At 44.7% G+C, this 14,222-nt stretch overlaps 1 long non-coding RNA gene across 2 annotated transcripts in view; it reads left to right on the top strand.

Annotated features, from left to right (window-relative positions):
• LOC143842421 (uncharacterized) overlaps positions 1–14,222 on the top strand; it is an 86,058-nt gene that overhangs the window by 8,113 nt on the left and 63,723 nt on the right. Inside the window, exons 3-4 of one of the 2 annotated variants that reach the window (XR_013233105.1) lie at positions 4,034–4,181; positions 4,914–5,872. The exons of the other annotated variant lie outside the window; for it this stretch is intronic. This is a non-coding gene — a long non-coding RNA (uncharacterized LOC143842421). Of the gene's footprint in view, positions 1–4,033; positions 4,182–4,913; positions 5,873–14,222 lie in introns of those variants that run through there. 2 annotated transcript variants of the gene reach the window in all.

Below are 14,222 nucleotides of genomic sequence, written 5' to 3'. Positions count from 1 at the left end.
AATGAAAAGTCAATTTCCCTTCTCAATCATACAATGCTATCTCAACTTGATCTGGCCTTTATAAAGCCAGATAGGTCACCCAGAGCCAATTCATATTTTATTAAATAAGTTAAAAGTTCCTATATTTAAATAGTAAACTTGTAATATCATTAGTTACTACTAGTGCAAACATATATACATAGCTGGGGGGGGTAAATATTGAAATAGTGATCAGGAAAGGATAGGGTCCCCCCTTTATATGGCTATCATAGAAACTTGTGTATTCTCAGTTTTTGTGTTTCCTTTTCAGAACTTCAGTCTGAATCAGCTCTCAGTTAAAGTGGTTCTAGAGAAAATAGGAGCATCTACTCACATTCATTTTATTTTATTTATTCGTTATATTTATATACCGCCCTTCCCGGAGGCTCAGGGCGGTTTACATCTTTAAACCGCCCGTGGCGCCGCGGGCGCCACGGACTAAATAAAAGGCTAAGGGGTTCTAGGGCGGGATGTGTCCGTGATGAGGAAGGGTCTGGATTCGACACTTCCTCTGGACAGACACTCGGAGGGACTAATCGGCAGGCGTGCAGCGCCTGCTGATTGGTCCCTCCGATTCCCAGCCCCAGCAACTGCGAGCCGCGTGCAGCGCAGCTCGCAGTTGCTCCTTGCCGGCGGCCTGAGTTGCTCCTTGCAACCTTGCAGTTGCTCCTTGCCGGCTCAGGCCATCACCAACGGAGTCCGAGCTGCCTTTCCGCAGCCGCGCCCCCGAGCCCCAGCAGCAGCGCCGGCGGCGGCACCCAAGCCAGCCAACGCCCGCAGAAAACCAGCAGGAAAACGTCCGCGTCAAGCCGCCGCCAACGGAGTCCGCCCTGCCTTCCTGCGCCCGGACCCTCAAGCCCCAGCAGCACCGGCGAACGCGGCCGACGAAAAACAGCGCCAAAGCCGTGGGGGAGGGCCTGCCCAGCAGCCGCGTCTACGAGGCCGCGTTTCCTCCGTGCTGGCCGGCAGCAGCCGCGTCCCCCAAGCCAGCCAGCAGCCGCGGGACAGCCGGACCTCGACCTGCCTTCAAGAAGCGGCGTCCGCAAACCCAGCCGACAGCTGCGGGACAGCCGGAGTCCGAGCTGCCTTCCTGCAGCCGCCCGCCCGAGCCCCAACAGCAGCAGCTGCGCCGTTCCCCGAGCCAGCCAGCAGATGGAAAAAAGCCTCGCCGAGGGGGCTGGCCAGCAGCCGGCTCTTCGGTGCCGCCTCTCCTCCGTGTGGTCCCCAACCTTTATTAGGCTGGGGACCGGCAGGGCATCGGGCCGCGCCCGCGGATCGGGCCGCACCCGTGGGCCGCGCCCGTGGATCGGGCCGCGCCCGCGGATCAGGCCGCACGGGCGCGGCCCGGCCCTGATTCCCTCTGCCCGCCCTCCCGCAGCAAGCTTGCGGCCTGGGAAGTTTTTTACTGCGGGGGGGGCGGGGAGAGGGAGCCACGGGGACCACTGCCTTACCCTTCCCCCTTCTCCCCTTTCAAACCCCATTTTTATAAATGGGCTTTGAAGCTAGTAATAACATAAGAACAATACACGGAACAGTCTATAACATTTGAATAACCGTACAATAATAACTAATAGTTGTAACCATATAACAGTACTAGAAAATAAGCCCGCTGTTGTCTGAATACAGCGGGCCCTAGCAGTTAACCCCCCCCCCCATGGAGCAGCCTATCTAAAGCGTAGGAGGGAGGAAGAGCGGAGACCCATTCGGAGGCATTCTCCCTCCCTCTCTGAGTTCCGTCCTTCCAGCTGCCCTGACCGCTCGTCGAGGGCTCCTCAGGCTCTTCTCCCCGCCCCGCGGAGTGGGTGCACAGGCCGCGCGGCAGGCCCTGCGCCCTTGCTGAGCGAGGCGAGCTTGGCTGGCTGGCTGACGGGCGGGAGAAGGAGGCTTCGGCCCAGCGCAGCAGCAAGAGGCGGCGGAGGCATAGCTGCTCGGTGCGGGGGGCGTCAAGGGCGGCGCGGACGTCTCCAGCGGCACCGCTGACGGGGCCACGAGCTTTGCCACTGCCGCCGGCGCAGCATAAGCCTCTGAATTGTTGGGCTGATGGCCCCACCGGCTTCGGGGCGGCTCGGCGGCGGGCTGCAGGGCTCCTCGTTGATGTTGGAGGAAGCGGCGGCGGGAGGCAAGTGCGGCCAGCGGCCCGGCGGCAGGCTGCGGGGCTCCCGTGTTGATGTTGGAGGAGGCGTCGGGAAGCGCAAAGCGCCTCCCGCCACGCCAGGCCGCCGGGCAGGGAGCACCCGCCAGCTGCGCTATGCGTGGCTGGCGGGTGCTTCCTTGCCGGTGGCCTGACGCGGCGCCTCCTGGCGCATCCAGCCACCGGCAAAGGAGCAACTGCGAGCCGTGCTGCGCACGGCTCGCAGTTGCTCGGGGCTGGGAATCGGAGGGACCAATTGGCAGGCGCAAAGCGCCTGCCGATTGGTCCCTCCGATTGTCCGGAGGAAGGGTCCAATTCGGACCCTTCCTCATCACGGACACATCCCGCCCCAGAACCCCTTAACCTTTTATATAGTCCCTGGCGCCACGGGCGGTCTCAAGATAACCAATAAACAATGCAACAGTGCAACAATACAAACAGGTCCAGAGTATACAGGTGGTGTTCTGAGGAGGGGACGGGGGGGAGCAGGGGCCCTTTGGTCGCTGTTGGTTATGTCTGATCTCAACCAAATATCTGGCAGCTCCTCCTTGCAGGCCCTGCGGAACTGTTTAAGCTCTGTCATCTCTTGAAACCCTCACTTGGAGGTGAGTGGAAGTGAAACTCACCACCAATGTATCATAAGGAAATTGTACGGAGTGTAACTTCATACCACTCAACATCCTGTCTGTGGTTGGAGCTGTCTCTCTGTCTCTCGAGCATAATATTACCCTTTGGAAGGTAGGTAGGAAAGTAACTTTTGACCTTTCTTATAGAGGTTTATATACATGTGCATGGTGTAGAGAAAGTAGATTCAGAGAATCTTTCCTTTATGAATGGAGAATAAATTTGGGGCAGGTAAAATAGACTAATTCTTTTTACAATGCATCAATGAAGTTACTGACACAAGATTATATGCTCTAAAATGAAGGCTAGATAAATCAATTGAACATAGATCCATCAACAGCCAGTAGGCTTTATGATAAATGGAACCTCCATATTCAGAGACAGTGTACCCACTCCATCAGTTGGTAGTCGGGTCACAGGGCTTCCCAGAGGATGTTCCATAGACATCAGACTGGACACTGGATAAAATAGAATGCTGGTCTCATTATTCTTGTGTGACCTTCAGACCTCAACTGAGTTATTTTAAGAAAAATCAAACATTCATACCAGAACTATGGCTCCAGTATAGTGCTGTATAGAGAAAGAGAGAGAGAGGGAGTTTTGATGAAACAGTTCCAGAAACTACCATTTCATTAAATTTAGCTTTCCCCAGGTCACTTTTTGAAGATCTAGAAGAAGTTTAAAATTGTGAAATGGGTGCCAGAGTATTGTATTTAAAATACTGAGTGATTCAGAAATGTTATCATCCAACATTGTTGATTAAGACAGGAGATATTCGAATGTTGCTTAATTCATACCACCTTGTACAGGCTATGCACTATACTAATGAACTGTTTCACATTTTAAAATAATGTTGATTATTTCTGACATTTAAAATGTAATTCCGAAACAGAGTTTGTGTTGTATTTTAGATTACTGACTTTGCCAACTTTCATTTGTCTTCAGAGTTCTGTTTCATGAAAATACCCCTCTGCAAAGGATAAACTCTTTAAATTATAAAGGTTGCAACTGAATAATTGTTGATGTGCCATGCATAAATTATGATGCTGGCATAGAATCATCTGAAACACTTCACAATGTTTATAGCTGTAATGAGTGCCAGCAGCAGCAACATAGATCTAGTTTCTCAAAAATAGATAAATTACAGTGCAAATCCAGTTTTCTCAACCAGAATTTCATGAAACTCTGTCTAGGGTTTCATGATGGCCCTGGAAATTTCCCCAATTGGATGGGAGTTAATTATTTTGTTTTAATTATCAGGTGATATGACTATATATGGTCATGTTGACCCCCCCTCCCAAAATGGCCAATGATGGGCCATTCATGGGGTGTGAAGGAGGTGGGGGCCCAGCCATACAAATTCCTGGATGAAGCTTGTCACACATGGTAGCAACTGGAATCTAGAGAGGTAAGAACTTAACTGGGATGGGACAGGATGGGTCAGAACAGTGTGTGTGTGTGTGTGTGGGGGGTGACAGAGCAGCATAGGCCTGTCCCAGCTGGCTGACTAAATAAAGCCATAAGGGCTTAGGGGGAGGAGTTAGGGCGGGGCTCTGTCCGGGATGAGGAAGCACTTCCATATATACAAATAACTAGATATTAATTATTGTCCAATTATTATATTAATTTCAGTCATGACCCTCCTGATTCCAGTCTCTCTGTCTCTCTCACTCACCCCACCCTGTTGTGTGTGTGTGTCCAAGAGCAATAATCATGAGGATGGTATAAGTCATATGAGTTCTCTCTTCAAGGGAATGAAAATGAAAGAAGCCTTGGGCAGTTCATTCATAGCTTGTGTTTCTCACTTTCTCCTTGACACAATGAGGTGACAATTGGTAATGTCATAATATGTATATTTTTAACAGGGGTATATAGTTCTTGACAAGTTGTACAGTTTTAAATTTTGCTCTCTATAACTCAGTGTATTAATAAAAGAGATATCAGAAATAAAAAAGGACACATTTCATGTTTTAATGTCTTTACTGAGAGATACAGTAAGATTGCATGCAGGCTTTCTTCTTCCAGCATGAATGGAATCATTGAAACTGATGCTGTGAGATAATTGTCAACATGCCATAAACATTCAGACTGAAGGTGCTGTACAAGAATTTGACACTGAGTATCTTAATTTTCTTTCCAGAAAGCAACTATCCAAAAATCACAGACAAAAGCACTGGAATGAAGAAATGGGAATAAAGAGATTTATTAAAGACCCTGAAACAATTTGTTATGAGATTGTCTTTGGGGTGATTGTCTCCTGGATCACAAGGAGTTTGGATGGTCTTAACAGGCCGAGGCAAGGCTCCATGGTGCAGAAAATATGATGCAACCCAGACACAGAGTTCAACTTATTTATTTGATTTTTAGCCCACCTCATTCGAGCAACTCAAGGCAGGTTATATCAGACGTTGTTGTTGTTGTTGTTGTTAGGTGCAAAGTCGTGTCCGACCCATCACGACCCCATGGACAATGATCCTCCAGGCCTTCCTGTCCTCTACTATTCCCCGGAGTCCATTTAAGTTTGCACCTACTGCTTCGGTGGCTCCATCCAGCCACCTCATTCTCTGTCGTCCCCTTCTTCTTTTGCCCTCGATTGCTCCCAGCATTAGGCTCTTCTCCAGGGAGTCTTTCCTTCTCATGAGGTGGCCAAAGTATTTGAGTTTCATCTTCCGGATCTGGCCTTCTAAGGAGCAGTCAGGGCTGATCTCCTGTAGGACTGACCAGTTTGTTCACCTTGCAGTCCAAGTGACTCACAGGAGTCTTCTCCAGCACCAGAGTTCAAAAGCCTCAATTCTTTGATGCTCAGCCTTCCTTATGGTCCAACTTTTGCAGCCATACATTGCAATACCATAGCCTTGACTAAACGCACTTTTGTTGGCAGGGTGATGTCTCTGCTTTTTAGGATGCTGTCTAGATTTGCCATAGCTTTCCTCCCCAGGAGCAAGCGTCTTTAAATTTCTTTGCTGCAGTCCCCATCTGCAGTGATCTTGTAGCCCAGGAAAATAAAATCGGTCACTATCTCCATTTCTTCCCCATCTATTTGCCAGGAATTGAGAGGGCCAGATGCCATGATCTTAGTTTTCTTGATATTGAGTTTCAAGCCAACTTTTGCACTCTCCTCTTTCACCCGCATCAACAGGCTCTTTAGTTCCTCTTCACTTTCTGCCATTAGAGTGGTATCATCTGCATATCTGAGGTTGCTGATATTTCTCCCTGCAATCTTGATCCCAATTTGTGACTCCTCTAATCCAGCCTTTCTCATGATGTGCTCCGCATACAAGTTAAATAGGCAAGGCGACAGTATACAGCCTTGCCGAATTCCTTTCTCAATTTTGAACCAGTGATTCCATGTTCAGTTCTCACTGTTGCTTCTTTATCTGCATATAAGTTTCTCAAGAGACAAATAAGATGCTCTGGTATTCCCAATCTCTTTAAGAACTTTGCCACAATTGTTGTGCTCCACACAATCAAAGGCTTTAGCATAGTTAATGAAGCAGAAGTAGATGTTCTTCTGGAACTCCCTAGCTTTTCTCCATGATCCAGCGTATGTTGGCAATTTGATCTCTAGTTCTTCGGCCTCTTCGAAATCCTGCCTGTACTTCTGGAAGATCTCAGTCCACATATTGCTGGAGCCTAGCTTGTAGGATTTTTAGCATAAGTTTGCTAGTATGAGAAATGAGTGCAATGGTGCGGTAGTTTGAACATTCTTTGGCATTGCCCTTCTTTGGGATTGGAATGTAAACTGACCTTTTCCAATCCTGTGGCCATTGTTGAGTTTTCCAAATTTGCTGGCATATTGAGTGTAGCACTTTTACTGCATCGTCTTTTAAGATTTTGAATAGTTCAACTGGAATGCTGTCACCACCACTAGCTTAGACATAAAAACCCCTACCCCATAAAAACTACAAAACTCCAGCAGCTAGATGGCTATAAACTATCCCTCTATCCACAGCCAATCCCTGAGGAAGGTCACAAGATGATACAGCACAGCCTGGAGAGGGGTCCCTAAAACTAGTCCCAGCCACAACCAAATCCCTGACGAAAGAGCTCCATTTTATAAGCCATGCATAACTTTGACTGCTCCGTCAGGGGCCTCAGCTCTTGTACCTCCATTGATTCTACAGGATTGTGGTTGACTTCATTCAGCCTCCTTTATAGAGTGGCAAACCCCATTTCCTCCACCAACCACCCCCTGGAGTGCTGCAGTATGGCCTTGAATGGTGGTCTAGCATCTGACCCCCCCCCAAAAATCCTTTGGCTAACTCTGACCCTTCCCCCCCCCCAAGATCCTTTGGCTAACTCTGACCCTTTCACCTCTAGGAGTTTGCCCTCTCTGTGTAGGACTGCTGAAGCCATTATCTAGCCTTGGACAACCATGTGTATGTCAGGCCAGATATGCCCAACAGGACATCTCATTCTGTAAGCCTCTGTCTCACTTAATTTAAATGTTTAACTACCTTCAAAAATGTCTCCTTGAACAATTCTGTTTTACATAGATTATAAAATGACAGCAGTTGGGAGATGTCCTGGATTTCTCAGGCAGGCCGTTCTACAGTGTGGGGGACCACAACAGAATGTATACGAACCAGCAGCTGTCACATTAGAGCACAGCAAGATAGATATTCCTGAAGATATGATGGCCCATTACCATATAGGACTTTCTATGTGATAAAAGCACCTGACTGATAGATGTTCAACGGAGTGACTGCAGAAATAGTATGTGTTCTCTCCCTAACACCTCATAGCAACGGAGCTGTGGCATCCTGCACCAAATGCAGCCTCTCCATAACACTAAGTTAATACAATAGCTTTTTCTTCAGGCAAGACATTTGAAAGTAGAAGTACGTATCAGGGCCTTCTCAGCCTCACCTACCTCACAGGGTGTCTGTTGTGAGGAGAGGAAAGGGAAGGCAATTGTAAGCCGCTTTGAGGCTCCTTCTGGTAGTGAAGAGTGGCATATAAGAACCAAATCTTCTACTACTACTTCACAGGATGTCTGTTGTGGGGAAAGGGAAGGCAAATGTAAGCTGCTTTGAGACTCCTGGTAGAGAAAAGTGGCATATAAGAATCAACTCTTCTTCTACATTGGATTGGTTTAAATCATTAAACTCACAGGTCCCAATGGTTGGACTGATGTCTTGAAGGACATGATGCTAGCCACATTTGAAGTGGACCAGCTAACATCAGCTGACTCAGTTAAGAGCTTGAAAACACTCTGGGAATGCAGCTGCAAGGAGAACTCCAATGAGAAAATATGATCTGTATGGCTTCCTACATTGAAGAAATTTCTATACAGAAATTGTATAATTTTGAAATGCATCTTGTTTTATAGGATTAGGGGAAGGTATTGCTTAAGAAGAGAAGATATACAACAGTTCAGGTTCAATGCTGTTGGACTTGCTAATATCTCCATAAGAGTTTTTGAGCCTTTGTTTGACAAGCAGGCTAGGTAAGAAAGAAAGTGGCTTTGTTCCTTCAAATTCTTAACCTACAGATTTTAATCAAGCTCTGTGGAACAGATTAACATACAAGATGGTATGATAAATCAAAACTGGATGTGTTTTTTCAATAATAAGTAATCTTATGGAGCAGGAAGAAGAGCAGGTTTTTCTCTACCAGAAGGTAGAGAGGCCAGAAGGCCTCTCAAAGCAGCTTACAGTTGCCTTTCCTTTCCTCTCCCCGCCACCAGGCACCCTGTGCGGTAAGTGGGGCTGAAAAACTTCTGAGAGGACTGTGACTGGCCCAAGGTCACCTACCAAGCTTCATGTGGAGAAGTGGGGATTGGGAAATCAGTCTCCAAATTAAAGTATGCCACTCTTATACACTATACCAGATTGAAAACAAAGTGTTACACCATTGTCCAGCATGTTTCCTCTTGTTTTGTATGTATGGACTCTGAAAATAGAGGAAGAGTTCGTTTTTTATACACTGCTTTTCACTACCCGAAGGAGTTTCAAGGCAGCTTACAATCGCCTTCCCTTCCTCTCCCCGCAACAAATACCCTGTGAAGTGGATGTGGCTGAGAGAGGTCTGAGAAAATTGCTTTTGAAAACAGCTCAAACAGGACTGTGACTGGTCCAAGGTCACCCAGCTGGCTGCATATGGAGGAATGGAGGCATATTCAGGTCCTCAGATTAGAAGCCGCTGCTCTGCTTCTAACCACTACACCAAGTGTGTGTACATTTATTCATTTAACGTATGGCATGTGTGTAATGTAGACAGGAGATCTTTGCAACAGGGCAAGAGACATTTGGAGGGGTTTTGCCATTGCCTGACCTTCATCATGACCCTTCCGAGTATTGGCCCGGGCTTGGACGTGCCTGGGCTATCCAGTGCATTTCACAGATATATTCAGCTCCCCCATATAAGCAGTTTATACTAGGTGTTCAGTTTTCATTAGTTGTCCCAACTGTCATAGGGAATGTCCATAGGGAGAGTGTGAGCATTTGGATACTCCCTCAGACCCTAGTCTCACATTTTTAACAAGTACAACAGACTTCCTGGTTTTTCCACACATAAATTATTTAACATTGGTGAGCTTTCTTGATGCTGTGTGGTAGAGGAATGGTTGCAATTAAACAATTCTTATATTAGGTTCTTCACAAATCCCCATCTATTTATTATGTGGCAAGCAAAATTCATCCTCCAGTGCAAAATAGCAACCAGACACCAATTTAACCTTTTCTTATGAGGCAAATTAATTCTACATTCGCCTTCACTTATCACCACTGCAAATATTTATGTTTGTATACTTCTTTTCTGCAGAAATGCCCATTAACTCCAATTGTCTTACTATAGATTCCTATCCATTATTTCAGCTTGGTTTTATAATAAGTGCTTTCAATAAGGAGGCACTTTTGAGCCCTCTGGAATAATATTCAACATTTTATTTAACCACATTCTCATTTCACATATTCAGTGCTTTTTGCCAATTACATTTTTTCCCCAGGAATAGTGGAAGAAAATTGATTCTCAGTTCAGATCTCTCCCCCCACCAACAGAATTCTCTTGTTTTAGTGCACAATAGATTGGTTCTTCTTCAGACACCCTAGTGAAGTGGATAGTTGTGTGAACAACACTTCAACTTGCTGTGGAAAGAGAACGTTTTGGATCAGAAGGTCATACAGACTCATAAGAACTGACTTGTGAGTCATAAGAAAAGATATATTGATCAGCACCTTTTTAAGCAGCATTCTATTCAATCTAAATTTCATATCAAAAAAAGTAGCAGGAAATCTGGGGACACTCCCAAACACATCAACAAAGAATTTAGGCCCACATGGAGATATCCAGAAGAATAAAGCTGGAGTGTTTCTGGAAGTACTCTATGGACAAGAACAGGTGGATAGAGTAGGATGGTCCTTAAAAGAACACTGTCATGTATCTTGATTCTCTCTTGAACTTGTGTACTATAATGATCAGGGTGTTAGACTAGGATCTGTGAAGTGCAGGTTAAAATTTCAATGTTGCCATGAAGGTCAAGTGTTAACTTTGAACTGGTAACTGTCTCTTAGTCATGAATTCCTCAGAGTTGTTGAAAGGGTAAAATGGAATAGGATAGACTATTGACGAGCTTTAAAGAAACACTAAAGTTATGAGTAACTATTGCTTAATTTGTCATAAGGAATGGAGGGGATGTTATAACTGTAAGTAATTGTGCACAAGGACTAGCCAATGGCCTTTGTAGACTCTAGAAGAATAGTTGTTTTTTATACCCTGCTTTTCACTGCCTGAAGGAGTCTCAAAGCCCCCTACAATCACATTCCCTTCCTCTCCTCACAGCAGACATCCTGTGAGATCGGTGAGGCTGAGAGAGCTCTGACAGGACTGCTGAGTTAGAACAGCACTATGAGGACTGTGATGAGCCCAGGGTCACTCAGCTAGTTGCATATGGAGAAGCTGGGAAGCTGCCACTCTTAACCACTATATCATGCTGGCTTTCTATTGTGTGTTTATTACTATCCCCCTTAGGCCTGCATAGCATATAGGGATGGCACAAACTGAGGGCATTACTGCACATGGGTAAAAATAGTGTAACACCAGCTGAGTGGCGTAACACTACATATAATCGTGCCTTCCGGTCCCTCCTCACCTTTTTTGCTGTCTTGTTCTTTGCCGCCATTTCATGCTTCTCCCTCTCCACATGTGCTGCTGGTAATGGTGAAAGAGAGCAACACGATTTACATGGGACTCTCTTCTGCCTGTCACTCAAGCCAGGCAGCCAGTCCCCTCTCTCCATGCTTTGAAGCGCCCGCAATGCACGTTAATTTTTTTAAAAAATCAGTTCTCCATTGAAATGCTTGTGCATCTAATCATAGATGCATAGTGCTTCTCTATTGCCACCTGTAATGGAATGACGAAGCTTCTTTTAGAAATAAATCTCATTCATGATGGGGTGGCGGAGCTTAAAGAGGCATGCTTTGTGCTACAACTTTGGGGATAATTTTTTTAAACCTTTGCCTGTACAATTGAACGACTATTCATTGCTCCAGGCAATTCACTTGGGAAAAACCCCTCTCTTCTGCTGCCTCTCCCCTCCCACACATGTACACACACACACGCTACCCACTGAGGGCTCACTACTGCTGCCTCCCCTATGTGCATGTACACACAACCACGTGCACATACACTCCATAAAATTCCCTTGCTGCGGGTAGCAGGGGCGCCTGCCTGTGGGCTTTTCTCACTAGCTGGCTGCCTTGTTGTGGGCTGCCTCTCAAGAGATGGAGGGACGGAGGAGATCCCCATGTGATCTGACAGGGAGGCTTCTTCAAAGGAGAGACGTTTGGAAAAAATTCTTTCTGCCATCGCCTGTATGCTTGTCCACCGGAAGAGGGGGGTTGGAGCAGAGGCAGGTGACTTGTGCTTTTGAGCCTCCATACCTTTCATGGGCCGGTGGGCTGCTGGCTGCTATCCATTAGATAGCGCAACATATGTTGGTGAATCCACTTTTTGGGATTCACCAACTAGTGCTTTAAAATGGAGGATGTAGCCGGCCAGACACTGCCCAGATGCTGGATGTTGGTGACGTCATGTGGAGAGGCCAAAATATAACATCAAGTTAAGGTAAGCGTTATACTATACTTAAAGGGTGTGAAAATTCTCTGAACCATGGGTAACAACAGAAACACATTTTGCCTGTTTGTGACCATCCTTCAAAGCATATTACTTTGGAACAAACTGGGAGCCATTTGTGAATTATCTTAAAAGTAATAAGGTAAATGAGAGTATTACTATTGGTTATGTTGAATAAATTAGTTAAGACAAGGATGAAATGTATACTAAAGTAAATATCTATTAGATGTAAATATGTATTTCATCATATTTTTAATTAAGGATATATATTATAATTATGAATGGTTAATGAAGGATTTAATTGTGAAATTTTGATTTCCAATTATATTTTTTGTGCATGTGGTATTCGAAAACAAGAACCTGATTTGTAGATGGTCGGAGGTCTTTTCTAAATGTTTTTTTTTTGTTATTGTATGTTTTTGGTTTTGGGGGGAGATGTCTTTATTATTATTTGTTATTGGGGATTATAGAAGTGGTTGGTAGTGTTTGATAGGTTTTGTGTCTTTTTTGTGGTTATGTCAAACTTTCAATAAAAATGTTTTAAAAAGCATATTACTTTGGGTGAGCAAAAGGACTGCCACGATGGCACAAATAATGCTGCATAAACAGCCTTGCCATCTGAGTAGAACTCAGCTTCTACACTTGGGCAGCCCTACACACTCCTAGTTCATTTTTCTGTGATTTATGATAGACTGAATTTCGATGTATTGGCTGCAATCCTAAGTAACATTTTGTTTGGAAATGAATTCTGTTGACCTCAATTGTACTTCTATATATACATGGCACACGTTTGGGGAGTCAGTATATCAGAATGTTTCATACAAAGTAATGTTTGAGTAAAATATAAACTAATTTTCTACACAATTTACATTTTTGTGAGAGCCCATAATATAGTTACGGTACATTATTTGCCTGCACAAAATCCCAGGTTCATCCTCTAGCATCTCCAATTAAAGAATCTCAGCAGCTCTTCAAGTTGATGAAGCCTTGCATATCCTCTGCCAGTAAGAAGGATGATTATTTGCTGACGTGATATTTTCATTTGGTAAACCACTTGGGGTCCTATTGTGGAGAGATAACTCAAATTTTATTTTCTGGAGACACATGTGTTGAAAGCTCCTCCCATGTTCTTCCAAGTTTTGGGAACAGTTCGTTGGACTTTGGCCAACAATTATTTTTGGAAGGGGACTCAGAAAGTTTGTTGTGTTCTTAGAAGATCACCCGCAATCCTCCTGTATCTTAATCATGATTGAGTTGGTTGTGGATTGCCTCTGTTTCAGTTCCTCCTAGTTCACGAGCTCAAGTTACAGTATCACACAAAAAATGATCCTATTAGTAAAACAGGAATACTGGTAACTATAGCATGCTGCTTATTAATAAGAACAATTCAAAACTACTGCAGGATGCTGCTGTGAAAGCACAACCAAGAATCATGTGATAGGATTAATATGCAGATTTCCCAAACTTCCATTGCCTGGAAGATTTTACCCAGCCAGGGGTTAAATCCAGACCCTGGTGAACGGGAAGGTTTGGTAAACTTTAACCATAAAAAGATTATGGATATCATTGGATCCAAATGGACAAAAGCAGTCTGGAACAGAGGCAGTAATAAGTGTGTGGGGTGGGGGGGGGGACATTGGAAGTGATTGATAGGGGAAGCTGGCTGGATCCAACCCCCTCTCTGTAGTCGCATTTCTGAAGAGTCTGCTGTATGAATCCTATGCTAAAGACTGAGAACCATGGGGAGAAAAAAAGCGGTCAGAAAAGGCCATTATTGTCAAATATTGCTCTAAGCCATTTCTTCTATTCTAAATTTATGGCATCTTTTTAACATGACCAGCAAATATTGCATGTTAGGCTTCAGTGACTTGGAATATGTAAATAGAAGCATCGAGGTAAAGAATAACAGCGAATGTCAACCAGGAGAACTTTGCTGCATAAAAATGAAGTGTATTATGGATAGAGATTTTTCTATTATTAATGAAATAGGTTGCTCCGAGGAAATGCAGGTTGACAAGAGTAATCACCAAGTCATGAATTAAACAGTGGCTTAAAAGCAAGAGTAACCCAGTCCTTCTATGCACACTGCCTTGCTACTGAAGTTTAATCTTTGGGGAATTTTAACAATCACTGGCTTAAAAGAGGAAGAAATCAGGAGAAAATTATTTAATTTTCCTAACAGTCACAGGAAGTGGCATTCAGAACATTGTGCCATCCACCAAATAACTGAAGGCTGAGGCTTCTTTTCTTGACACAGTAATTTTCTTAAATCACGATTAGATTTTAATTCATAAAAGACTGCTCATCTCATTTAAACCAGCTGGCATTCATCACTAAATAATATTCATTCATTTAAAAATCCTGTTTGATCTTA

The sequence above is a fragment of the Paroedura picta genome, chromosome 7, assembly GCF_049243985.1.
Source record: "Paroedura picta isolate Pp20150507F chromosome 7, Ppicta_v3.0, whole genome shotgun sequence".
Lineage (NCBI taxonomy): Eukaryota > Metazoa > Chordata > Lepidosauria > Squamata > Gekkonidae > Paroedura > Paroedura picta.
Note: the sequence above shows the minus strand (reverse complement) of the source record. Positions and strands in the feature narration are given on the sequence as shown.